Source organism: Poecilia reticulata, chromosome 1, assembly GCF_904066995.2.
Source record: "Poecilia reticulata chromosome 1, P_reticulata-male-v2, whole genome shotgun sequence".
NCBI lineage: Eukaryota > Metazoa > Chordata > Actinopteri > Cyprinodontiformes > Poeciliidae > Poecilia > Poecilia reticulata.
Window position 1 is genome coordinate 5262289 of NC_088830.1, and position 26599 is coordinate 5288887.

The 26599-nt window shown below is 39.2% G+C and overlaps 1 protein-coding gene across 1 annotated transcript in view; it reads right to left on the bottom strand.

Annotated features, from left to right (window-relative positions):
* Positions 1-26599, bottom strand: part of LOC103457085 (protein ELFN1-like) — a 133232-nt gene that overhangs the window by 27261 nt on the left and 79372 nt on the right. The window lies entirely within an intron of this gene.

Below are 26599 nucleotides of genomic sequence, written 5' to 3' on the forward strand. Positions count from 1 at the left end.
CCTATAATGAGCTCAGCAGATGCTCAGATCCACCAGGTGTTTGCTAATTACTGCTGGCTAGTCTGAAGGAGCTGAGTGAGGCGAAAGCTTGGAAACTGCAGCTCCAAGAAGGAGCTTCATCCTTGAAGGAGTCACTAGGTCCACCCAGGCGTTTGGCACAGCTGAACGGTTGTTAAGGAAAATGTAAAGGATTTCTCAAATATGGATGGAAGAATCAAGGCAACACTCCAGGTATGTTTTAGATCAGGGAATAACATTATAACATAATGTAAAACTAAAAAAAGAGTCAACTTTACATAACACTGCCCTTCAAGTTACAAACTGGAAAGAAAAAACCTTTACAGCTGGTTTCTGAGTGGTAGATTTTATCTGAGCAGATTTATGCCAGTTATGTGAGCAGAAGCAGTTTCTCTGTCAGTCCCTTCTGACGGTTTTGAAATATTCCTGATAGATTGATCCAAAGGCTTTGTTCTGAAGACACTTATGAAGAACCAAGTGGTGCCTTTGATGTAGTAATGTAGTCCTGGTGTCACTGAGCTCCTGGTTGGAGGAACTTGGGGTCCATCCTGACACCGCCTCATAGCTGCCATCCTCCCAGAATGCCACCTCCTCTGCTGCCAGTACTCTCTGCCTTCCTCCATCAGCTGTTAACACAGAACAGACAATCATTATGAGCTACAGGCATCTTTTAGTCATTATGAAACTACAGTGAAATTGTTTGGCAACTTCCAGCTTAGTATGCACACATAAGACATTAAAACTAAAAAACAAAACACATTATATTAATACATTCTTACAGAAAAGAAAAACTTTAATGAAAAAGAGAAAACACTTGGAAACAATTGGAAGAAAAAAAGAATTAAAAGCAGTTGGTAATAAATAGTAAAACATAATTCAGCAAACTCTGAGGCAGACAATTTGCTTTGATGGATTTTAATAAATCACAGTACTTTAATCATTCAAGGAATTGTGACGTCTCTAGATTAGTAATAAATCTTACCTGCTTCTTTCTTTAGCTACATCTGGTTGACTGGCAGTAGGTCCTGGACGCAGCTGGAAAACGCTTTTGTGCATTGTCAATACACAATGCCGCGGTGTCATCTGTTGTTTTCCGCCGGATCATTGCTTAGTATCAAAACGATACTGAAAAAGTAACTCTGTAAAATAGGAATTTTTCCACCATTTCACACAAGGCACGGTCATTTTCTTTCATATAAAATAACTTTTTCAAAGTTATTTTTTCAAAAGTTACGTGACAGTATATTTTATTTTTATTATTAATTGCTAAAATGTTTTTAAATGTGTAGATGTTTATTTATTCAATTCTACTTTGAGCTGTCTCCGTTTTAGTTTATACAGAATATGATTCATAATCCGTAAGTTATATTTAGTGCTTGACTAACAAAACTTTAAAAAAAGAATGCAAATGTTTATACTCTATCAGAAGGTATTACAAACTTTCAACCATTTTGTTCTTCAGTTTAAACGTGAGAGTTAAGCAACTGAATACTGAAAAATCTCTAGTTTCTTAAGTCCTGTATTGTGATTTGGAATGACCACTACCACTCCAATATAGCGTGACTCTGGGTCTTTAAAGCAATCAGTGAACATTAACATTAGTTTGAATATTACTCACAAAAATACTTTATGTACAATGAACCACTCTGGAACATGTTTTTTATTATTATTTTTTGATTAAGTTGTGCAATTCCTCCCATCACAAGATAAATCTTCAGATAGGAGGAATGTCAAAGTAAGATCACGTTTCACAAAAGTCTATTGTATGTATTCATGCATATTCTTCTTTTATATCATCAATTCAACCAAAACTAAGTTTTTCAGTGCTCCTAACACACATGTAACATATATTTTAATGGACAAGATAGATTATTGTTTTAATATTCTTTCTCCAAACATGGCATACCTTTATAACTGAACAATACCTACAAATGTCTCAAAATGTGTTAAACTGTTTGGCCCATTGCACTGCAACATCAACATGTATTTACATCCCCATTTGAAGGAGTTCATGTTGGAATACAGGCTTTTTTGAGCCAGTATTTGTGATTAAATGCTGAGAATGTTTAATCACAAAATCCAGATTAGGAGACAATTTCAGAAGAATCAATAACAATTTAGTATGCCATGAATAATAAGCCTGTGATACTATAATGATCAAAATTTTACATGTGCAAATGATTGGAACTTTGTCATGATGACACAACTGATGCTTTATGTAAACTCAGTGTTTTCACGTTGGCAGAAACACTTCGGTCTGCATTCCATCACACAATCTTGGATGAGCTTGACAGACATGCAATGTTGACAATATATCATCAGATTTACCCTGAAAATTGTACTTTGATATGCAGACTTAAGTGTTATGGTTACATCCCTAAGTTGAGCTAAGTGTGTTCAGTGCTGGATGGTGAATGTCACACTAAATTTGTTCCATTTGTGTGACTTTGTAACATTAGAACATTTTCAGCAGTAATGCCTGTTTTATACTCATTATTAAATGAGTATCTCATTATTTAAATCTCATTATTTCTCAGTTTATAACACTGAGGGGTTTTGTCCAGGTCCTGGGTCTAGTAAACGGGTGAACAGAAGGTAAAATGGGTTATAGCTACAACAGGAATGAGAGTCAAAAGGCCAGTGCTCAACAGTTGATTTGCATTTGCATGGCTCTCAGCAACTTCATTTAAATACGAAAACCTCTCCTAGGCCCAAGGGGCGGGGGGTGATAGGGGAACACGGACACACAGCGTTTTTGACCATTCTTGGCAGTGCCCTACAATTTTCCACTCTGACAAAAACCTCTTGCCGATAGCCCTCAATCTTCATGCGCACGGCAGAACTAGGTGTCAATAGCTGTCGAAAATCCCACTTTTCATCCAGTGGCCATAACATGACATGTAGGCATCAAAATAGTTTTCCTTGTTGTATTTAACATTCAAATTGTCCACTTTTTGGGTTCACATTAGGCCTAATAATCAACACTAACACAAAAAAACATGAAATGTATCACTTTGTGTCTAATGAAGCTCTGTAATTTACATGTTTCACTTTTTATATTGCAATTCTCCATTTTCTGATGATATTTGACTTAACGGAGAGGAATCAGCATGTCAGCTTCTCCCAGTCTATCAATGCACCTTCAGTTACAAAGGAAGCATCAGGAGTCATCATCACTGTCCCAACATTGAGTCTTTGTACATCATTACATGTAACAACACAGATTTCCTTTTAGACATCTGAACCATCTGAATAGAAGAATCTGAGCCTTTAAATCTCAGCTGCATCATCTGGAGAAATCTATCTGCTTCTATGTTGGTTCTATGTTGAACTGGATAAAAACGTAAATGTTTTTACCACAAACAAGACATCAAATGTTAAAACTGATCCGGTCCCATTTGGCTCCAGTTCTTCTCTAACACTCTAACTCTTTTTTTTTTGTTTGTTTTGTCATCTAGCTGGTAAAATGTTTGTGGATTTTATTCACAATCCTGCTGAGGATTTCTTCTAACGGTGTGATCAAACATGCCTAATCTCTAAGATTAAATAAATTCTGGCAGCAGTCTTCACAATCACACTTTGATTGGTTCAGATATCGGCTCATGTTTCTCGCAGCTCTACTAGTGTGGCTTTATTTTGTTTTGTGAAATCACAGCTGAAAATCCCCTGCAGGGCACCGAGTTTCAATGACATAACAGGACATTCTCTCTCTTTCTCTGACAGACACACACACACACACCCTCCCCCGACTTACACACACATTAAAACATTAGTATTCCTCTGTGGTTGTGGTGTGTCAGCAGAAAGTGCACAAACAGTAAACATATGGTATGCACAGAAAGACCTTCAGGAGCTTTTATTAATCTGAGCCTGAATCAAAGAGGAAAACCGCGGCGTTCACCGAAGGAGACTGAATGAGTGGGTGGATTTCTTTGAATTGTTACATAACCTGAAATAAATATTACATATTTCCACATCTACTTTAATCATAAAAAAAGAAGAAGAAGTATTATCAGGTTGATGGATTTGAAAGCACAGTTTCCCCACAGTGTGAAATCCAGAGAGACGTGAATTTACTCAGCAGAACCTTCAGTGAGGAAGGATTCCCAGTGAGAGAACCACCACAGAACCTGCTGAAGGGTGAAGTTCGCCCAAGGCTCAGTAATGCTTTACAGTCAGGTTATTCCTTGTGGTACGGTCCCACAGCGGAGCCACCGCAGCAAAAAATAGCAGGGAACAGCAACGGCGGTCATGGAAAAAAGCAATGCAAACTGTGACTTGCAGCACATGTGGATGTGATAAAGAGTCCTGTGGACCAGAGCATCAGAGTTCAGCCATGAAGTATCTGCATCAAAATCAGGGACAGGGACCGATCCTGAACGTCAACATGAACGTTAAAGTCTTCCACTACAATGACCTAATCGTTACTGGAAGCTAAATCAGATAATAAATCTGAGGGCTGATGTGAAGCTGAAAGCAGGAGCCCGGTGGACGATATGTGGGTAGATATTCAAATGAATAAATCTGACCAAAACATTCCCAGTGCAGTATCTGCAATACGCCTTCCTAGGATGAATAAAACAAATGACTGATATGAACGGGCCGTCACTGGTTTGCCTCCAAGACACGCAACACTTTGGTGAATCAAAACCTTAGAGTAAAATCCAATTACTCTGCATTAATGCAGCAGGACGCGTCTCATAAAAAGGTTCATCCCCAGGTTCTTGGAAAATATCCTAATCTTCTTTCACGAACCCTGTGAGGATAAAACCTTCCTTTCTAATTTTATGTCTGATTTACCGTGCGGAGGTTCCCGCTTGGTGGATGTGAGAGGAGAGGAGAGTGTTTGCTCTGGAGATGCGTGTCTGGAGAACGGCGAGAGCGGTGATTGATAGAAAGGTTAATCATTCCAGACAGATGGTATGTGCTGCTAAATCAGCACTAGGTGAAGTCAGACTGTGAGTGGATGCATCAAGCCATGCATGTCTGCTTAAGCTGTAATGATTGAGTGTTTGCTACTTGATTTACCACGAGGGCAGGCAGGACGTCCGGTCAGGGATTCTGGTGACTAGTGGGCAGTTCTTTTAGGTCGTCTCTGCTGCTGTGTACGGTTAGCTGTTTGCTGTGTGACTCGAATCCCAAAGCAAGCTCATTATGCCAATAACTAGGCCCATTCAAATCTTCTGTAATCAAACTGAGGTAACTTCAGTGTAGCTCTGAGTTCAGGGGTGTGACTGCGCTGACCAAACACGGACAGAAGAACAAATCACCAGAGCAGAAATGGAGAAAAAAAAAAAGTAAAAACCATCAATTTCTGAGAAAATAGTAATTTTTGAAGCACCTTTTCAACAAGAGATAGGAGCTTGTTTAAAGTATATTCCTTAATATTGATGAAAAAGTTTTAGTTTCACTGGCAGATTACTTCAGTTATAAAAAGATATTTTCCAATGTTATAAGTGAACTAACCTGCCAGTGGAACTAGGTGTTTTTCATCAATATTAAAGAATTATTTACTTTAAACAAGCTCCTATTTCTTGCTGAGACGTTACTTGTAAGTTAGTTATGTCTTATTTTAAGTGTAATAAGATATTTGCACTAGAAAGTGGACCAAAAATAATTGGTATGATTTTGTGTTTTTTCAGTGTTAAAGCCAACAGGCAGGCGTTCATCCTTCACAGATGACAACATCCACCACATATTTACTGCTGAAAAGGAAATGCACCAGAACTACTTATATGACAGGAGGCATCAACGTCTGCATGGAAAACTTTCTAGTTTCTGATGGGGAACATTTCAGAATTTCTATAGCTTTTAGTACATGATTGTGATACGTAGCATGCTGCCGGCACGCAGATCTGTGCCTGCCTGGCCCGGCTGTAATGTGCCACGTCAGTCCAGGTGGATTAGCAATGTTGCGCACCGAGCTGACTAACTGCATCTATAACCTAACACCTAAAGTTCTTTAGAAACTTTGTTGTTTTCTGCCTGATCTTGTTGAGTGTCAATTTTCAAATAGCCATATCTTCTGCACTGTTTTATATTTCTATGCCTTTCATGTCATTAAAAAACTTAATAGTTCACACTTTCAGAATCTGTAATAATTCAAAACGTCCCCAGGGAGAGTTGTGCCTGATTTTGTCTTGATGTGTGTCTCTGTCTGGGTGACCCAGCTTTTTTTATCAAGCTTTTTCTAAGCTTCACAAAATGTATTCACCTTAAAACAGAAATTTTAATCAAGACACAGAAAGTTTTAATTCACATCTTCTTGGCTTGTATTACATTATTTACAGTTAAAACCTTATATTTCCAAAAAAAAGATTGCGTATGCGCAAAGGCAGCAGGTCAGCGTTAGCATCTTGTGATTTATGCATTATAACATCCTGGTAAGAAAATCCATGAAACCAGAGCATAAAGTAACAGGCAGGAGAGAAAGGAGAAGAGGAGGATGTGAGCGAGATAAGAAAAATAAAAGATTTTTATCATCACAGACACAATATGTGCTGAATTTGTATATAGGGCACTTTTTTTCCATGCTGAATCTTTTTCGAGCGTCTCAGATTCCGGTGGAACAAGCCTCGGCATAATTTTGTTGTCAGTTTATTTGTGGGTCACGCTGCACCGTGAACCAGTAGGACTTCGCACAGTTCTGAATCACGGATTTACTTGGGTACATTTTTTTCATCACAATTCTGGCTACTTTTACTTCTAGCTGCATTCAAGCTGTAATTTCTTGGCAGGGACCAGAATCAAGGTATGCTGAGGTTTTAAAACGATGGTCTAAAAACTGCTAAAATTCCACCCAGAGAATGAAGTGATGTGACTTGAAGTTTCTTCAGCTTATCTGGAGCATAAAGTAATCCAGGCCTTCCCATCTCTTCGGAACGAAAAGCACTCCTATATATTCATAAGCCCCAAAATATATATATATTTTAGATTACAAATTGTTTTCATTCAATCAAGAAGTTTGTGTCTGACTGGAAATGAGACAGGATTCTCATAAGTTAATAAACAAAATTTGTATCAAGTTTTAAAATATAACTGAGCTGCTTTCATGTACATTTTAATATAGCAAACACATTAAAAATTATGTTTACCTTTCTTGATAACCAGTGGGGGAAAAAAGGATTATCTATACAGCAATCAAAACCTTCTTAAAATTTCCTACTAACTTTTTAGATGTTTCCAAAATTGTCTCTGTTTGCCTCCCTCCAAAGATTCTCAATCAGATTCAAGTTGGGAACCTAGGAAACTTACAAACTTCAAAAAAAATATAAATCAAATAAAAGAAACAAAAAAAGACAACATTAAACATAATGTTTAATGTTTTAGTCTCAACTGTCCTCTTGAGTAAAATAATAGCTATAAGATAACTATTAATTAGAATTGCTCTTTTTTGCATGATTAGAAACCATATACTTCAAAACAATAGGTGCTAAAAAGTAAAACATGAATAAAAGTATAAAAGTATAAAGGAGCAGAAAAACCATTTTTACTATACCATAAGAAAAACAAACAAACAAAAAAACAAACAAACGGTGTGAGCGACATTGGCCAGTGTCATGATTCTAGTTTTATTCAGACAAAACATTTGACCAACATCATTTTGCACTGTTGCTGTTGTCTTTGCCAGGCCAAGCTGCTCACAGTCTCTGCATCATCTCTGATCTGTTGACCACATTCCTAATGCGGTCATATTAGAGGGGCTCATTCAGCACCATTCGGATGCATTAGGAGGCCTGCTGGTCCTTTAATGTCTCCATGCAACATGAGATGCATCCATAAAATCAGAGGCTGCTGAGTGGAGCAGCCAAAGCAGCAGGACTGGAGGATCTCTGTTTATTTGAAATGTCATATTCATAGCAACACATTTGAACAAATTAGTATTAACAGTACAGTATTGTTTTGGCAGGCATTGCGTTTGCATGTAATCGGTTAATAACTGTTGCTCCCTTTTAGCCGTTTCTGAAAAAATCTCTCTAAAACGGTGGAGGTGGAGAGGGTCAGTACATAAGTTTTTAAAAATACTTTTTAATTTTACATATTTGATAAAACTGTTACCATGTCATGACAGTTTAATGTGAGACAGATAATCAGTGAAAAGACGGATCTCCTCCACCTCCTTGCTGAGCTGCTATTGCCGTCTGAAGAAACGCACTGCTCTGACCAAAAACAACCAATCAGAGCCAGGAAGGGAGGGGCTTAGCGCTGTCAATCTTCTTGTGTATGGTGTTTAATGTGCTGATGCTGGAGAAGCATCTTACTGTTTCCTGTCAATTTCACAGGAAAACCTTTATCTGTGAATGCCAACTAAACTTACCATTCATAACATTATTTTACCAAATAACAAACTGATGCTTGTTTTTCCAGCTGTCATGTAAAAAGAAAAATAAAACTACCTTAAAAAAATATTGACCCTTGCTGACTACCAGAGCAGTGTCTTCACAGCTTTTTTTTTTTTTTTTTTTTTGCTCCTTCTGTGGAGGCCATATTGTTGTGGATTTGTGGGCTCTCCATACAATAAGGTGTTAGCTGCGGGATGAAAACGACGCAGCAGCTTTTCACCATTTTGCATAATTCCAGGCGACATCTGTCAGAGACGGCATTTCCTGTCAATTTCACATTTGGAGTTCAGATGTCTGAGAGAAAAAAAAGCAGGATTCAGACTTACTGGCTGTAAAACATGTTTGCTCTTAAAATCTGACTGAGCCACAGTCGTCGTTTATCTGTTTATCATCTTGTCGATATTATTTGCTCATGTTTCCTTGTTTGCATGTCTCAGTGGATGAAGAGTCTCCAAATTAGGCTTCCTCTCTTTTTCTAAATGGTTCTTCTGCGCTGACGTTTCCCTGCCTGGTGGGAGGATGTGTTTTGTTCTTGTGTGTCGTGTTACCAGAAACACGTGTACGTCGCATCTCGGATGTGTCGGTGCGGATGTGCACCTGGGTTAAATCAAACGGGTCGGTTTTCCAGCTGATTTTGAACATCTTCTCGTTGTCAGTTTGCTCTGCATCGGCTTCTCTCTCCACTCTTGTCAGCGCATCGCTGCTGAGATAAATGGGCCTCGCAGAATCTGTCAGGAATGTTTGAGGATTGTTTCAAAAGCCTTCTTGTTTTTTTTTCTTTTGTGTGTGTTTGTGTTACCATCAGTTCAACATGTATGTTGAAACACAATTTTAAGATTCCAACTGCAGTAAATAAATCTGGTAAAGCGGAAAACTTTTTTTTTTTCGACAAACCGTTTTCAGGTGAGACGGTACCGACTTTTCATCATGTTTAGAGTTTAGTTTGGAAGAAATCTGCAGATTTTTGGTTCTGGGTAAATTGTTGAACATAATGCAGACCGTGAAGCTCCGCCCACATCTGGTCTCCCCTCAGTGATTAAAATGTACAGGTGTAACTGGGACATGAGTATTCTCATGATACGTTTAAAGACGGTTCTGAAAATCTCCTTACCGCATCTTAACAACCCATTAAATAGTCGTGTCGACTGAAAAACGTTCGGGAGCGAAACAAAAATATGAATTATCTAGAATGTTTTAGTTATGTTTTAGTTAGCTTTATGATATAGCTCCAGTTAATTATAGTTTCTCCCCATTAACTGCAATTCCTTTGTAGTTCAGTTAATAAAATCATAGTTTAGTCATTTTGTTAACTATAACAACCTTGCTCTGGGATCGATAAAGTTTTTCTGAATTGAATTTGAATTAGATCACATTAGGAAACCTTGCCTCCGCTTTACGGGCTCCACCCTAAGCGCATAACCCTACAGCTCTGCTCCACCTGCTTTCAGCACAACTTATATTATCTCAGTGTGCATAGTCAGCATCCGCCATCAGCCCTGCAGCAGCCATTGTGTCATTACACACCATTACATACTGTGAGCCATAATAGCGTGGTGATTGATCACTCAGGAGTTGCTGTGATTTATGGTGTGATACTGCACATTTGGGCCGACACTGTGCACAGCAATTTACTCCTGGAGGAGTGAATATCTACCATGTAGGTCTCACTCTGTATGAAGTTGTTCCTCTGACCCCCGACAACTGAATCCTGTGAAAAGAGGGAAGCCCATTAATGCCACTATGTGGCAACGCGGTGAACGGTTAACTAAATGGATGTTACCATGACGCCATCAAATCTCACTGTAAAACATGTCAGTTCTTAATGCATTTTCCAGTTAGACATTTATTTTCTTAGTCTGTTTTTTTTTTATTTATTTTGCTTCCTTTCTAAATTCGTTAATCTAACAGTGTCAACTCTGACTTCAAACTCAGAATTCTGACTAGTTCTGGGTTAATCCATGTCAAAATCCAAATAAATAATCAAACATTCTTAGGTGTATGATAATTATGTTGTTAGCATATAATAAGGATCACATAAATGTCTTCCTTGTTATTAGGATTTGTAAACCTTCACTTTATCCACAATAAAAACCTGTTCTAAATGTATTGGTTGATGATGCAGATATAATTAAACCAATGCTGAATCTTAGAAAAGAGTCAGAAATCTGTTAAAAAAAAAGAAAATTTCTAAGATTAAAGTCAGAATTCTATGACTGTGTATCAGGGCAATGGTAGAAAGAAAAGAAAAACAGTTATCTAGAAAAAAAAAAACTTTGAAATTTTTGCGTTTGAAAAGTTAAATATTTGCAAGAAAAATCAGAGAAATGTTGAGATTTATCTCAAAAGTTTTCAAGAAATTTGCTTAAAAATATTTAGAGAAAAAAAACTTGAGTACGCAAAGTCCAAAATTTGACTTTGAGTTTTTTGCCAGAATTTTAATCCTCTGTTTTTTTTCTGTGTACAAATGGCTCTAATACTCCATCATAGAATTCTGCACAAAGAGTCAGATGGGGTTTTTCCCCCAGTGCTCCTTGTTGCTCTGCTAACTTCAGGACTTCCTGTGGTTTCTCTTCTGTTTGTAATAAATCTGCAGCTCTTTCATGAGAGCCATATTTTTCCATTACATGACTAATATTTTACTATATTACCATATTGGTTGCATGTCAGCTGCTAATTCTAATCTCAGGAGAAATTGTGAGTATGCTTTTTGTGTGTCGTTTCCTTTTTGAAATCATTCCACGAATCATCTGAGTCACAGAGCCGCCACAGTCTGACACGCGTTGGTTACTGATGTGTGAAACTGGCTGCTGTGTCGTGGCGTTGGCGCCGGTGAACGATCCAATCCACCAGAGTAATGGTGATGTGATGATAAATAAAATATCCAATGGAAATCTGCAGGTATTAATGTGCATTGTGGATTAAATGTTACAAAGGTTTTTTTTTTTCTTCTTTTTTTGAGGAAAATGGAGAAAAACGATCTCTCCTATCTCACAATCAATGAAATCCCACTCCGCCTCCCCAAAATGAACTCGTTACTACACACATCCATCTGTTCACACCCCAGCGCAGCTCTTTCCACTGTTCTATAACAACTTTTTTCTCTTTTTCACACTTTAAATGGTCGTTGGGAACGACTTTAAATTCAACACACCAGCTCTGAAACAGCATTTTATCTGTCCGTTCGTCTCGGAGTCCGTGTTTAGAGCTGAGGAATCTCTTCTCTAAACACGCTTACATTCAAACACACACGCACACACACACACACGCACACAGCTGTCTTTTCTATCTCGACACACAAATTGAATCCACGGTCCTGACAGGGCAGGAGGACAAGAAGGACGAATAAAAATCACCTCATTACACACACTGCAGAGGAAGCGCTCGTACACAAGCAGCAGGGACGGTAATAGAAAAGCCTTGAATCCCGGTCAAACACCATTTGGTGTTTAAGTGCTGATAGACAAGGGCAGGACGCTGCGCGCGCCTACGGGCGGTGAAGATGGCGTTTTGTCAGGGAGACAATTGGAATAACGGCGCCACCGGCGGAGACACAATGGTGTGTGTACGTTTTGCGCGGGACAAAATAATAACGATGATGATTAAGCGGAGAAGTGATGAAGGTCACAGAGACAATATCAACAATGAGGCTGATGATAATGACAGTGTTTTGTCGGCTTTTATCCGACTTTGAACATTGATCACAGCAGACAGGGGCGGATATAATCACACAAAGATCCCCGGAATGTCCCACTGTTGACTTTTGTGTTGGAAACCTTTCAGCCTGAACCCAGCTGTGACAGACAGATTGAGGCTGATTAGATGATATTAAATCACTTCTTGAGAACATGAAGCAGCAGAAATGATCCAATCTCTTCTTGATGAATATATTAATGAATAATGATAGGTCCGCATTCATTGTTTTAATTTTGTTTGTTTTGTTTTCAGGAAAGTCAAAATTAGATGATAAAATCAATGCAGACCTACAGGATGCCGCGCAGCAGCAGGTCTGTCTTTTATCACTCAGCAGTGGCTTTATGTGGTAAAAGACACGGTTAGCTCATATATTTTAAAGTTCATATTTTGCACATTGTTGTGCTTTCGTTTGGGTCTCAACTACTTCTAAAAACAGCCCAAATACTTAAAAAAAACACCAGTTTTATCGAATAAGTTCATTTACTTTTGGTGTCTGGAAACTGAGCTATTTCTAAAACATCTAAAGCAGTGGTTCTTAACCTTTTTTGAGGTACCGAACCCACCAGTTTCATATGCGCATTCACTGAACCCTTCTGTAGTGATAAATAAAATATGATTTTTTTCCCCCAAAATTCAAGACATACGGGTGACCCAACTAGAGTGTAGTTGGGTCACCCCTAGATCACTAAGTCTTCTTAAAGGTAGAGTCTCTGAGAACAGTTCTTCAAAATATAATCAGTGTTTTCAGCAAAGTTGAGCTGACTGTCCAGGAACGACCCAAGGTATTTCAAATTTGCCACAGTTTCAACAGGTTGGCCATCGAGAGAAACTGGAACCACTTTAAGGTTTTGTTTAGATCATTTAATTAGCTCTACATTCTTAAGAGAATGAAAAATTAATAATAAAGACTTTGCGGTATTCTGATTTAGTAATGTAATTATATTAGTTGTGTTACCACTCCCACGCCACTAGAGGCAGTAGCAATCCTGAAAAGATGCGACTAAGGAAAACTGTGAGCTTTGCTGAAGTAAATAAAGACAAAAGTTCAAATCCATGCTGAGAGAGGAGCTCCTTCAATCAGGGCTCCTCCACAGCTCTGATTGGCTAAGCAATGTAACGTGATCCTCTGCAGCAAGTGATGACAAAGCGGGGCGTCATCACGACTTTACACAAGTGTGTCTTTACCTCCGCGGCAGAGGCTCCGCCAAACCCCTGAGACCGACTCATCGAACCCCTGGGATTCGATCGAACCCAGGTTAAGAACCACTGGTTTACAGTGTAGCGACACAAATCAATAAGCCCATTACCTAGCAACTCAAGCTAAGCTCCAGTTTTACTGATGTACAATGGCTGCTGGAAAAATGTTTAGCTGTTGACTTACCATTCAGAAACCATTTGCTGCATTGTTGGTTGTGCACTCCGTCTCCCCAAACTCTTCTGCCTTTCAGAGATGTATGGTTGCATAATTACACAGGTGTAAACGTTGAGTTAGGAGGGGTGAGGGGCGTGGCCAGCTGTAGCTCATTTGGATTTAGTGACAAGAGACCCCAAAACAGTTCATTCTGAAAGGAGCTCAACATAGACTAAAATCTCATAATCAAAGAATGATTTTCTGCAACAACAACAACAAAAAAATATGATGAATATATTTTATATCATCTGAATGTTCTAATCTGTTCAGGAAGCATGACGGGTCATCTTTAAATACAGCATCTGGAAATTGTTCACATAGTAGTCACAGCTTTTTGTCATGATACTGAATTTTGATTGGAACTGAGGTTGTAAATGCTAAATAGTTTCATGTTTTATGCAAAAAAAAACAAACGTTTTTTATTCATTGTGAAAGGAAGCTGTAACGTTTGGGAAGGTTAAAGTGCTGGATACCCTGCACATCCAGTAATAAGTACCTTAAGAAAGAAACAAAACTGGTCTGTTTCCCATTTTGACATTATTTGCTTACTGGGGATTTTAAGACGAATCTATTTGCAACGAAACGTGGAAATACGTGTGCAGAAACTGAGCGCATCAGCAGAGCAGCTGTGAAAAGATGCAGCCTTGGGGATTAAATCTAGACGCATAGGTTTTTATGTTCTTACATCGATAAAATTTGATTCATTTAAAATTAAAAGGCACTATGTTGTTTAAAAACACATACTACTCAATTATTAGATTTTCTGGGTGGATCCTCCTGGTTATGTATATTATGTATGTTGTTTGTTGGAAAGCAGACGACAGCTCCTCCTGCTAAGGAGGCGGGAAATGGAGCAGGGCAGATGCCACACATAACACGAACAGGCTGGGAAGATGGCTAACTCTGAATTATCACTGCTAGCCATAAAACCCCGTTGATGCAGACATGCTGTGTGTGTGGAAGTCTACCAGTTTCTAACAGCTCAGCTTGTTCACAGACAGGAGTTGCTGAGATCAGGGCTTTCGCTGCCGTCTCAACGTCTTGCAGACTTTATGTAAAACACTCAGCTGAACCCCTTCAGTCGTTCCAGTGAACCTGCATTAGTGACACTCCTGTGACCTTAGCATCTGAAACATTCAGTGTTGCTCTATCAAGAAAACATGAACTCTTTAGCTGCATTTCCATTGACCACATAATATTGCGCTATTTGACATTTTGAAAATAAATCAACTTAATGGAATCATGTCTGTTTTGAATAAACTCAGATGTTTTGTGCTACAATGAGGTGGTTTGTTTGCAGTCATATTGAAAGTGGTTTACTTTGCAAAACTGTAATGGAAATATCTCGCATTTCTCTAGTCACATGATAAGCAACCTTAGAAGGCCCCCTTCACAAGGTCTTCTGTGACTAATATAAAATTAATTCCCATTTAAAGTATAAATAAAGGGACAGTATCATGTATTTTCCAGGCACATCTTTTAGCAAAATCAGTTAACTATGTTACCTTCAGTTGTTGTTAAAATGCTGTATATATCAAATATGACTTAAAAGAAATTTGACTTCATAATTTAACACCTTGAAATTGGGCTTCTGTCTCTTTAAAAATTCCACCTTCCGGAAGTCATCACAACATGGCTCCTCCATTAACCTGTTAACAATGTTTTTTTTTGTTTTCTTTTACCAGTGTTTCACTGAGAAGCAACTCCTATAATGAGCTCAGATGATATGCAGTTCCACCAAATGTTTGCTAATTGCTGACGGCTAGTCTGAAGGAGCTGAGTGAGGGAGTCATTGGAAGCTGCAGGTCCAAGGAGGAGATTCATCCTCGAAGGCGGAGCTAGGTCCACTCAAGTGTTTTGCACAGCTGAATGGTTGCCACGGAAGATTAAAGGATTTCTCAAACATGCATAGAGAAATGGAAGCAACACTCTGGTCATGTTTTTGGTGAGACGATACCATAACGTGATGTAAAGCTCAAAGTATTTTTCATACTACTGCCCCTTTAATTTACATTTTGTCTCTTGCTTTACTCTTCCATCCTTTCCTTTACTCTGCTCTTCCCTTTTTCCTTCACCTAAGTGAAACAGGTTCTGCATGGTGTTCAAGAAATAGTGACACATCAACCGGTGGCTTATTTAAAAGCTTACTTAAGCACACATTTTAATGTGTGCACTTAAGCACACATTAAAATGTGTGCTTAAGTAAGTGTGTGAAGCTCAAAATGTGACTTTTATTATTGTTCAATGACTCACCCAATAATTTCAGGAAGCCACAACACTGAAGCCCAGTTCTAATATAAATGAAAATTATAAGTCTGGCTGTAATGCATGAAAATCAACAAATAATGCAGGTGAACATGATGAGTTTCATATACGTGACCCTGACAGAAACAGACTCCTGGATGAATGTTCAAAACCACCCTCCTCCATTTTTCTCTTTGCAAAAAAATCTGGTCCTTTGGCGGCTGTAACCCATAAACCTTTGACAGCCCAGGTTTTTCTCATAAAGAAAAAGAAAATAGGATTTTTTTTTTTTTTACGTCACACACAGAAACACACAATCTGAAAAATACCCTTCAGTGTCGGCGCTGTAGACATTTCCTCAATGGAAATAAAAAAGCAAATCAAGAGGATTATTAACATGTCCACTGCGGTGCCACTGTATGTATCTGTGCATATATATATATATATATATATATATATATATATATATATATATATATATATGTATGTATATATATATCACAGTCAGAAGATGATCTGACTGATCTCACTTTTGAAGTCTGTACTTTTTTTTTTATCCCGTAATGATGGTTGGCGTTTCGAAGCAGAGACAGAGGGAGAAGGACGCAGGAAAACTTTTTCTTTATTTTACCGTTGCTCATGGAAGTCTACTGTGAATCATCTGAGGGTTTGGTTTGATTTACTTTAATTTGGTCTGGTTTGGTTTAGATTCATTTTGTTTGGTTTAATTTGGTTTAATTAAATTTGGTCTGGTTTGGTTTAATTTGGTTTGGATTCGAAACGCTTTCACATCACTACGGAACCAGGAACAAAACAAAACGAGGAACTAATGGTGGGAAAAAAAAGTCTTGTCAGAACAATTGAAAATCTTTTGGCAGCATCACACACCAAATATCAACAAAAAAAATATACTGTTTATTCTACAAGGTAGTGCATAATAACTAAAACTAATTAAACAACATAGCGAAACATGTAGAACACTGATACAAAAAAAACAACAGAGAATATTGTCTGTAGAAGAAGAGAGATTGACTGGGAAATGGGACGCAGAAGTGGAAACGCGTGGGGGGATTGTTGAAGTAAGAGCTGTCTAAAGAGAAACAGAGGGGGATTCCCATTAGAGAGACAGATGAAGGGACTGCTGAGGATGACAGCAACATCTGACAGTCGGCACATCGATGATGGACAGAGAGGAGAGACGAAGAGAAGAAGATGCTATTTCTGACTGATATAATTTCAGCCTCAGAGAAATCTGAATCTCAAGGGTTTACAGCCATGGTCTTCTTTGTATCAGACCTGTTTATGTGTGTGTGTGTGGGTGTGTGTGTGTGTGTGTGTGAGCTGTGATGAAGATAGAGACGCAATTATCAATGTATAGTGGTGTGAATGAAAACGAGAAACATAGCACAATGATGCTAACGTTATGCTAAATGAAGCCATTTTCATGCCACGAATCTCTTGTATATTCTTTGATTATAAATTTACAAGGATAATAAAACAAATTTAGTATATCAGGTGAAAACATTGTTACACATTTGTATCAATTTTACACCCTTTATTATCACTTCTTCTTGTTCCTTCAGCGTGGTACCACTTGCAAAATTTTAGAAAACTCAAACCTTTAAGTTGAACTCATGATGTCAGTAGCGGAGTTTCTATTACAAATATGCAAAATTTGTGCTTAATGTGGAAAACACAATTCCACAACTGCAGTGTTTCCATTAAATGAGAAACACAACTGAAATCACACATGGATACGTTTGTTCATGCAATAAGTTTTTAAAAAAACAGGCCATGCCGTCATCCTCCTGCAGGATCCTGTATAACATCTGGTGATGTTATATGATCATGTGACTCGTGACGCAGAAAAAATGTTTCCGTTGCAGTTTTGTAAAATAAACCAATTTCGATACAGCCGGGAACTTGCAGAAGACAAAAGGTTTTTTTTTTTTCGAAATTGGCCTGTTTTCATTAAACACATTTATTTTCAAAATGAGAAATTGCACAAAAGTAAAGAAGTTACTTCATGGGCAACATTTTGTTGGACGTTTCTAAATTTTGTTGTGTAGGGTTTTTTGTGATTGCAACTAAAGATGAATTGTTTTACAGTGTTTTCCATATAATTACAAGCAGGGTGTGTCATGACTGTGTTTGTTGTTGTGGGTTCTGGTTTGTGGTTTGGTTACGGGTTAATTATGGTTCACAGTTTTTGCATTATTACTTCCTTCTAGGTCTGTTTTTTAGGGTATTCTGCTGTTCCCCTGCCTGAACAGTTTCTGTTGAGTTTAGTTTCAGTCAGTTTCTTTTGCTGTTTGTTCACCAGGTTTTGTGAAGCCAGTTCATGTCTAGTTTATTCTTTAGCCCTAATTAGTTATTTTTTTCTCTTTGCATTATTCCTGCCATGTTCTTGTATCAGTGATTTAGTTTTCTTATTCGTCCTCATTAGTTCCATTTGTGATCTTTAGGTTTGCTGTTCATTTCTTTGTTGCAGTGTTTGTGTTTTTCTTCTTATTTCTCTTCTTGCTTATTTTCATTTGTTTTCTTAGATTGTTGTCAGGCTCGTTTCTCCTTTTGGCTCCAGTTCTTCAGCTCAGCTAATTGTCCCAGTAATCAAGCCCATTGAACCCACCTGTGTTCCCCCTCCTTCGTTGTGCCGCTCACCTGTTTCACCATCTATTTCAGTTCCTGCCTTCCTTTGTTCTCCGTTCTGTTCAGCTCGGTTCAGGTCTGCTGCTCGCTCATGGCAAGCCTGTTCAAGTTTGTGCTTTGTGTTTTTGAGAAAACAAATCAATCTAATGCCACACGTCAGCGGCTGTCTGCTCTCTAAGACCCTCCATGGCAGCGAGTTGTTCATGGCTACAGCGCGTACAGTGACAGACAAGATATCAGATGTTTTAGCTGTAAGATCTGCATTCAACTTTCAACAACAGCGACTGCTTCTTACATAGAGGAAACCATAAAATTGTGGTCAACAGTGACATACAGCATTACAGACAACACACACTTCTAGGCTCTACAGCTGTGTGTTTTTCCATTAGCGAGGAAGCTGTTTGGGCCTGAGGATGCAGAGCTGGACGGAACAATCAAGGAAGAGAGAACGGAGCAGACCGAACCAGGTAGAGGTGACGACGACGAGCAGAAAAACACGCCGTTACAGATGAGTTACTGCTGCTCAGCGTTACTGACAGCTAAACGCTCCCAGAAAAACCACGCAACAAAGTTCAGAAAATATTTAGTTTTACCGAGTATGTCCGCCAACGGGAACGGCTTTCCAACACGAACGTCAGAGACGTTTCTAAGTTCCCCGAAATGCAACGAAGACGAACTGAACAGGAGTATTAAACAGTTCTGCTTTTATTGAAATCAGTTCTGGCTTCAGTCCAGCTGTTTGCGTCATTTGACATTAAGGACGATGCCAATGAAAATCAGTCAGGTGAAGTGACTCGACGTGGAGCAGGGAACAGAGGAGGAGCGGTGGCAGGAAACCTGAGAAACGAGATACGAAACGAGAGTCTGCAGGAAAACAAACGGCTGATAAATGAGCTCTGAGGCAGAACGCTGACACTGAGGAGTGACTAGTTACCTTTACTTGAATAACTACAAAATATGTTCTTATAAAAGTACATTTACCATACTTTCTACTTCTACTTGGGTAATGTTAATGTCAAGCAGTTCCCACTTTTTTGGGTTTAGACTGCAGGTTTTGCTTCAGAAGATTTTGAACTGGACTTCAACTCAATGACCAAGAATCAATTCTTTCTTTTCTCTTTTATTTTGAAAGTCCTCAAGGTCAAACCAGATAAAAAACTGTATAACACAAGAAAACACAAAACTGTTTAAGAAAACTTGACCCAACAAGCAAAAAAAAATTAACAGAAGCTAAACTAAACACCCTTTAGAAATTAAACAAATGCTAATTTCTAGATGTCAGATGTCTTTGATGCAAAGTCAAATTTCTTTTAAGTTATTTTTGACATTTGTAGCATTTTCATAAATGAAAGTAACATAGTTATGTCACTGTGCTATAAAATACCAGAGTTTACAAAGCTCTGTATTTTTGTCTGATGTTATTCATCCATCCATCCATCCATTTTCTTCCACTTATCCGGGGTCGGGTCGCGGGGCAGCAGCTTCAGAAGGGAGGCCCAGACTTCCCTCTCCCCAGCCACTTCTTCCAGCTCCTCCGGGGGAATCCCAAGGCGTTCCCAGGCCAGCTGAGAGACGTAATCCCTCCAGCGTGTCCTGGGTCTTCCCCGAGGCCTCCTCCGATGGGACGTGCCCGGAACACCTCACCAGGGAGGCGTCCAGGAGGCATCCTGACCAGATGCCCGAGCCACCTCAACTGGCTCCTCTCGACGTGGAGGAGCAGCGGCTCTACTCTGAGTCCCTCCCGGATGACCGAGCTTCTCACCCTATCTCTAAGGGAGAGCCCAGCCACCCTGCGGAGGAAACCCATTTCGGCCGCTTGTACCCGTGATCTCGTTCTTTCGGTCATGACCCAAAGCTCATGACCATAGATGAGGGTGGGAACGTAGATCGACCGGTAAATCGAGAGCTTCGCTTTTTGACTCAGCTTTCTCTTCACCACGACGGACCGGTACAGCGCCCGCTTCACAGTAGACGCTGCCCCAATCCGCCTGTCGATCTCCCGTTCCCTTCTTCCCTCATTCGTGAACAAGATCCCCAGATGTTATTCTTAGTGATTAAATCAGACATTATGATCAAACAATTAGCCTTTTTCCTAAAGTACATTTTACTCTTGAGTCATTTCGTGGATGGCTTTTACTTTTTGACTAAAAATATAGTGAAGTAGTGCTGCTCTTACTTGAGTACACATTTTTGGGTCCTGTATCCACCTCTAATGCTGAGAACCCATAAATCAACACGAGTGCTCACACAAACACGGCTCTCTTTAGCCATTCCTAATGCATCAGCTGTGTGTTTGCCTCCCTGCCGCCCGCACTGACTTAAAATGAGGAGGACAGCAGAGAGAGATGTGCTGGGTGTTCATTGTTATCCTTACAGAGTCACATTTGTAAAGGCTAAAACCACAGTGACAGCCAGTGACTCAGAATCAGCAGGTCTGCATCAGAAGGAAGGCTGCTGCTTCTGCCGAGGCCAGCGGCGGCCATGGCAGCCACCGTCTGACTTACATGGCGGACGCCAAGCATTGTGACTGACCTAGTGTTCATTAAACTGGCCGTAAGGTGCTCTACCGCTGCATCAAACATCTGGGCATCCAAATAGAACGATAAACATTTCTGTGATAAACCATTAGCAAACATTTACATTATTGAGGGAAAAGACGGAGATCTGGGGACGAACAGCAGCTTAGCATCAACCAGGAATGTGGAGAAAATCCTGTGGTTAAAATCACCTGTGAAGTATTTGTATTTAATTTGCAAAATGACTTCATATATGTTGCAAAGATGCTAAGGAGCACAGGAAATCAGGAATAAGGCAATGAGCCTGACTAGGTGTGAGGTCAAATACCTTAAAACTGCAGTATAAAAGTTTTATATTTTTTTGCATATTTGTCAAAACTGTAACTATGCGGTGACAGTATGTTATAAGACAGTTAAAATGATTAGTCCTGACTAGAAACAACAAATCCGAGCCAGGAGGCGGGTCTTAGCGCTGTCAATCACCCTCAGCCTTCGCCCCATTGCTCTCTGCTCGCATAGCTTGAAGTGAATGCTAAGGCTTGTTAGCATGGCCACCAATGATGGCGGATAAATGATTTTCCTTTAATGATGAGTTGTCTCTCCGCCATTAAGACTTTCAGCAGCGCGTACACGAGGTTGGTTGACAGCACTAAGACCCTCCTCCTCGCGCTGATTGGTTGTTTTTGGTCTGAAGCGGTGCATTTCTTCAGGTGGAGACGGTTCCTCACAGGAGGTGGAGGAGATCGATCATGTCAGATTACGTGTCTCGTTACACTGTCACGGCTTGGTGACAGTTTTAGTATGTAAAAACATTTCTTTTTTATAGCCAAAATCAAGTGAGTTTGAAATGTACACTGCACAACCTGTGCTGTGTATGGAAACACCCTGGTTCATGCTAATTTTTAGGTGTTAGTTTGAACCTGAGCTTAAACCACAAGTCTGTGTAAAAAGTTGACAGGAGGATAAAGCCCAAACGGGGTTCAGTCACAACAGTACACAAACAGAATGATGCGGCTTAGACCTGCTCCTATCAGGGCTGAGAACACACTTCTGAGGGTGTTTGGAGGTTTCCAGGCCTGCTAATGAATGCACAGACTTAAACTTGCTCTGTGGGATATCCAGTGTCTCTCAGGACAAGCTGTGGACAACAAAAGCCCGTCTAAATAGGAAGAAGGGAGCTCTTGCGGCTTTATAACGAGGAGGCATTTAGCTTGTCCAGTGGGAGTTGGAGAGGGGAATGGAGGATTGGAAGAACACCTGGAGAGAACAATACGGATCAAAGACATTCTTAAGGTGGCCTGAAAAGTAGTGGGAGTGATGAAGAATGCAGCTGGAGAGGAGGGGGTTGTAAAGAAAAAAAATGTTTTATGTAGAATAAGAAAAGAATCTGGGATTAACGGCCACCTCTTTCTGACTCACCACCACAAACAGAGAACATATGAGCACTAATGTGGTCATCCATAAGTCACTGCATTATCATTATCATCATCACCATCATCAGTCATGATGATAATGATCATCATTATCATCATGTCATGTCATGTTTAAAATCAACATTTTTGAGCTTTACCATCTTGTTTATAATGTTATTCCCACATCAAATACAAACCTGGAGTTTTGCTTTGATTCTTTCATGCATGTCTGAGAAAATCCTTTCATCTCCATGGAACTGCACCTCAGCTGAGCTCATTACAGGAGCTGCTTCTCAGTCCAAAGCTGGTAAAAACGCTGTTAAAGGGTTAATGGAGGAGCAATGTGATGATTTCCTGAAGGCGGAGTTTCAGAAAGAGCAGAAATTTCTTAAAGAGACAGAGGCCCAATTTCAATGCATTAAATATAACAGTCAGATTTCAGGTCATATTTGATACATGTGTCGTATTTGATACATATAGATATATTTTTTTTATAATAACTGAACATAACAATCACTTAATGGTGCTATGAAATGGCACTCTGTGCCTGGCACATACATAAACTGTCCTGATTTTGAACTTAAAAGTAATTTCTTCCTGAAAGTTGTTGCTTCAATGAGCTGTTGAGAGTCTTTACTTTAAGTGGACAAAAAGAATAATGTTTGAGACCAGTATTGATCTCTGGGACTTCATGTAGGGGAACTGACCGCTGAGCAGGAGAAACATAACCAGAAAATAAGAACAGACATTGGCTTGATAATTGCTGCTTACAGGCAGAGAGAAAGCAGCAATTTCTTAGATGTGGTAGGAGCCCTTAAGTTGGTGGGGCTACATTAAGCTGCCAAGAATTTTAGTGTTGAAAATGATTTTTTTTTTCTCTTTTTTACTCATTTCCACACCACAGCTGAGGCTATTTCTAAATAAGAAAACTTTACAATTTGCTAAAAAAAACAAACACATTTTGTGATTAATCTCAGAAATTTTGTATAAAGAACATGAGTTTCAAAAGTAAAAATAAATTGACTTTAGAAAATTTCTGAAACTTTTTGACTTTTGAAACTGAGTGTATTTGTTTGCCTAAATATTCCCCAGGAAAACAGTCATGGATTATTCATAAAAATTTTCTACACACTGATGAATCAAAAGGTAAAGTGTAAATTATGTAAATGACATAAAAGACAGGTAGACTTGTCATGAAGGAGTTGTAAGATTGCCAACAACTTTTTTTTTCAGCACCTTATCAAGGAATTTATCAAATTTGTAAAGGGGCAGTGTTATGTAAAATCAACTTTATTGAGTTTTACATATTTTTTTTATAATTTTATTCTCTCATCAAAAACATACCTGGAGTTTTGCTTTGATTCTTTCATGCATGTTTGAGAAATCCTTTAATCTCCCATGGTAACCACTCAACTGTACGCAATGCCTGAGAGGCCAAATGCTGCTGTTCTCAAGTTTCTGAGCTTCAGCCTCACAGAACACCCCTCTGCTTGCAACTCCCCCACTCAGCACCTTCAGACTAGCCAGCAGCAATTAGTAAACACCTACTGAGCTCATAATACAATCTACTCAGTGAATTGCTTGTAAACATGTTAAAAAGCCATGATGTGATGACTTCCTGCAGGAAGTCATCACATGATGTGATGACTTCACTTGATGTGATGTGATCAAACCTGCTCTTTCTGAAACTCTGCCTTCATGAAGGCAGAGTTTCAGAAAGAGCAGGGTTTTTTTAAAACGACAGCAGTATAATTTCAAGGTGTTAAATTTCCTTTAAGTCATATTTGATATATATATATATATCATTTTATAACAAGCAAAGGTAGTTTCGTAGTTACTTGATAGTGCTGCTTTATAGCACCAACACATAAAAATGCCCCTTTAAGTCAAATATAATGCTGCTGCAATGAAAGATTTTTATTTTTATTTTTTTGTATAAAACCATGTTTTCCCCATCTTAAATTCTGGCACAGTTGTTCCTGTTTACACATCCTGATAATGATTGTTTGGCAGCTCAACTATGCAAGACATTTATTAGTTTTCTTTTTAACTTTCTGTGCCTATGAAAAAAATTTTGGGGAAAAATTATAGTTTTATTATTATGTGTAATGAACATCCAGTATACTGATCACCAGTATTTGGGTAAAAACAACAAATAAATAAATTACATCCAGAGAAAGGCAGTGTTGTGTGCTGAAACGGCTAAGTTGAGTTCAAGTACAGATTTGCAGCACTGTTCTGAAGCTGTGCTCCTTCTTCGTCTTACAACTGTCACATGAAGTTCAAGAGAGTCTGGAAAACCACTGGAAAAAACCCTGCAGTTTATGTTGACTTTCACACAAAGTGCAGCCAGAGTCGCAGCAGCAGAGTTCATAATTGAACTCCCTCGGTTATGGAGCCGAACACCATTGTTTTTAGTCATTACTCCCAGCATGCGCTGCTGAGTCCTTTTCTTTTCTGGCTGGGTGTCAAACCCCTCTTCTCTGTGTGCAGCTTGATGATGCTTTGCCAGGCGGCCTGCTAATCTCTCCTCCAAACAAATGAAAATAGATTGGAAAAGCCAGCATACATATAAATAGTTCCCCCAGTCTGTCTGCATGCAACCAAAAAAACAACAAAACAAAAAAAAAACTGTTTTGCGCTAATGGCAACACTTTCAGTCACACACAGTCAGGTCGCGATCAGCTGTTTCCTACAGGGCGACGCAGACACACACACACACACACACACACACACACACACACACACACCCCCACACACACACGCACACAGAAGCTAACGTGCATATACAGCTGCACTCACGTGTGGCGCGCTCACACACTGCCTGTTAACTGGATCCTGATTTGCTAATGAGCTGTCATGGTGACAGATCCTGCCATTTAATTGGCTGGTAAAAGAGTTTTTGGAATTCAGTGCACAGATGCACATCAGAGAGGCTGGATGAAGGTTTCTGTACATTAGAGAACGCAGGCTTTGAGGAACACACACCATGAGAGCAGAGAAATGTCACTGTTATTTTTTTTATGATTCATTCTGATCATCCTCTCTGTCCGCTGTAGGATCTTCAGTGTGAAGATCACAAAGCAGTCAGGTGGTGTGAGGTGATGTCACTTTGCATGCCAGGTGTTTCGCATGCTCTTATTGTTAACTTCCTCACATTCTCAGGATTTTTCTTCTACTCAAATGTCCATGTCATCAATCTTTTTTTTTAACCTTTATTCTTCTTTTCTTTCATATTTCACTATTCTCTCAGAATACTGCATCCATCTGCTTATTCGTCCCAGAAAACACCATCCCCTTTAAGGTTTTAAAGGGGCAGTATTATGTGCTTTCCAGGAACATACTGTCAACTTATTGCACAATGAAGTAACTATTACCTTTGATTTTTGTAAAAATGCTACATGTGTCAAATATGACATACAAGATATTTGACATTTGTAATTTAACGCCTTGAAATTGGGCCTCTGTCTCTTTAAGAAGCTCCTGCTCTTTCTGAAATCCCACCTTCAGGAAGCCATCACAACATGGCTCCTGTATTAACCCTTTGCTGCTGGGTAGTCTGAAGGAGCTGAGTGAAGCAGGTGTCCTCCCAGGCATTTTGCACAGCTGAATGGTTGCCACAGGAGATTAAAGGATTTCTCAAACATGCATGAAAGAATCAAAGAAACACTCCGGGTATGTTTTTGTTGAGGGAATAACATTATAGTATGATGTAAAGCTCAAAAAAGTTAATTTTACACTTTAAGAACACTGACAGCTTTGATATTTCAGCTCTATCATTATAGAGTTTTAAAAGCCCTGATTTTAAAACTCAGAACAATTGGGGGACAGAGATGAAAATGAGTCTAAAACCCAGACTCAACTTAAACCACGTCTGTACCAGACTTTTAGCTAAAGGCTAAAAGCTTCTGCTAGCATACCCAGAAGGTTTGGCCCAAGAGCTCAGCAGGGTGAAGTTTGCTATACTGGTTAACTTTCAACGATTCTGAAGTTGGGCCCAAAGATCCGCTCACTTATGTGAACCTCGAACTGACAGAGGGTGTACTTTCTTTTTACGACTTGTGATTGTCTTCATGTTTCAGCTAACTCAGATGTGTTTCTGTTTGCCGTGCCATAAGAATTTGCTTCCTTCTTATAATTACTGTAATGAATAATTTAGACATAAGTGCTTTGCAAGTGCGATAGAAAGTGAGGCATGGTGTCAGCTTGTTTATCTTTTCTGAAAACAGAACCATCTCCTTTGGTTAAGTTGTTAGAAAAAGTGTTTGTGACTAGATTAATAAAAAATAACAAGCAAGTCCTATTAAAACAACT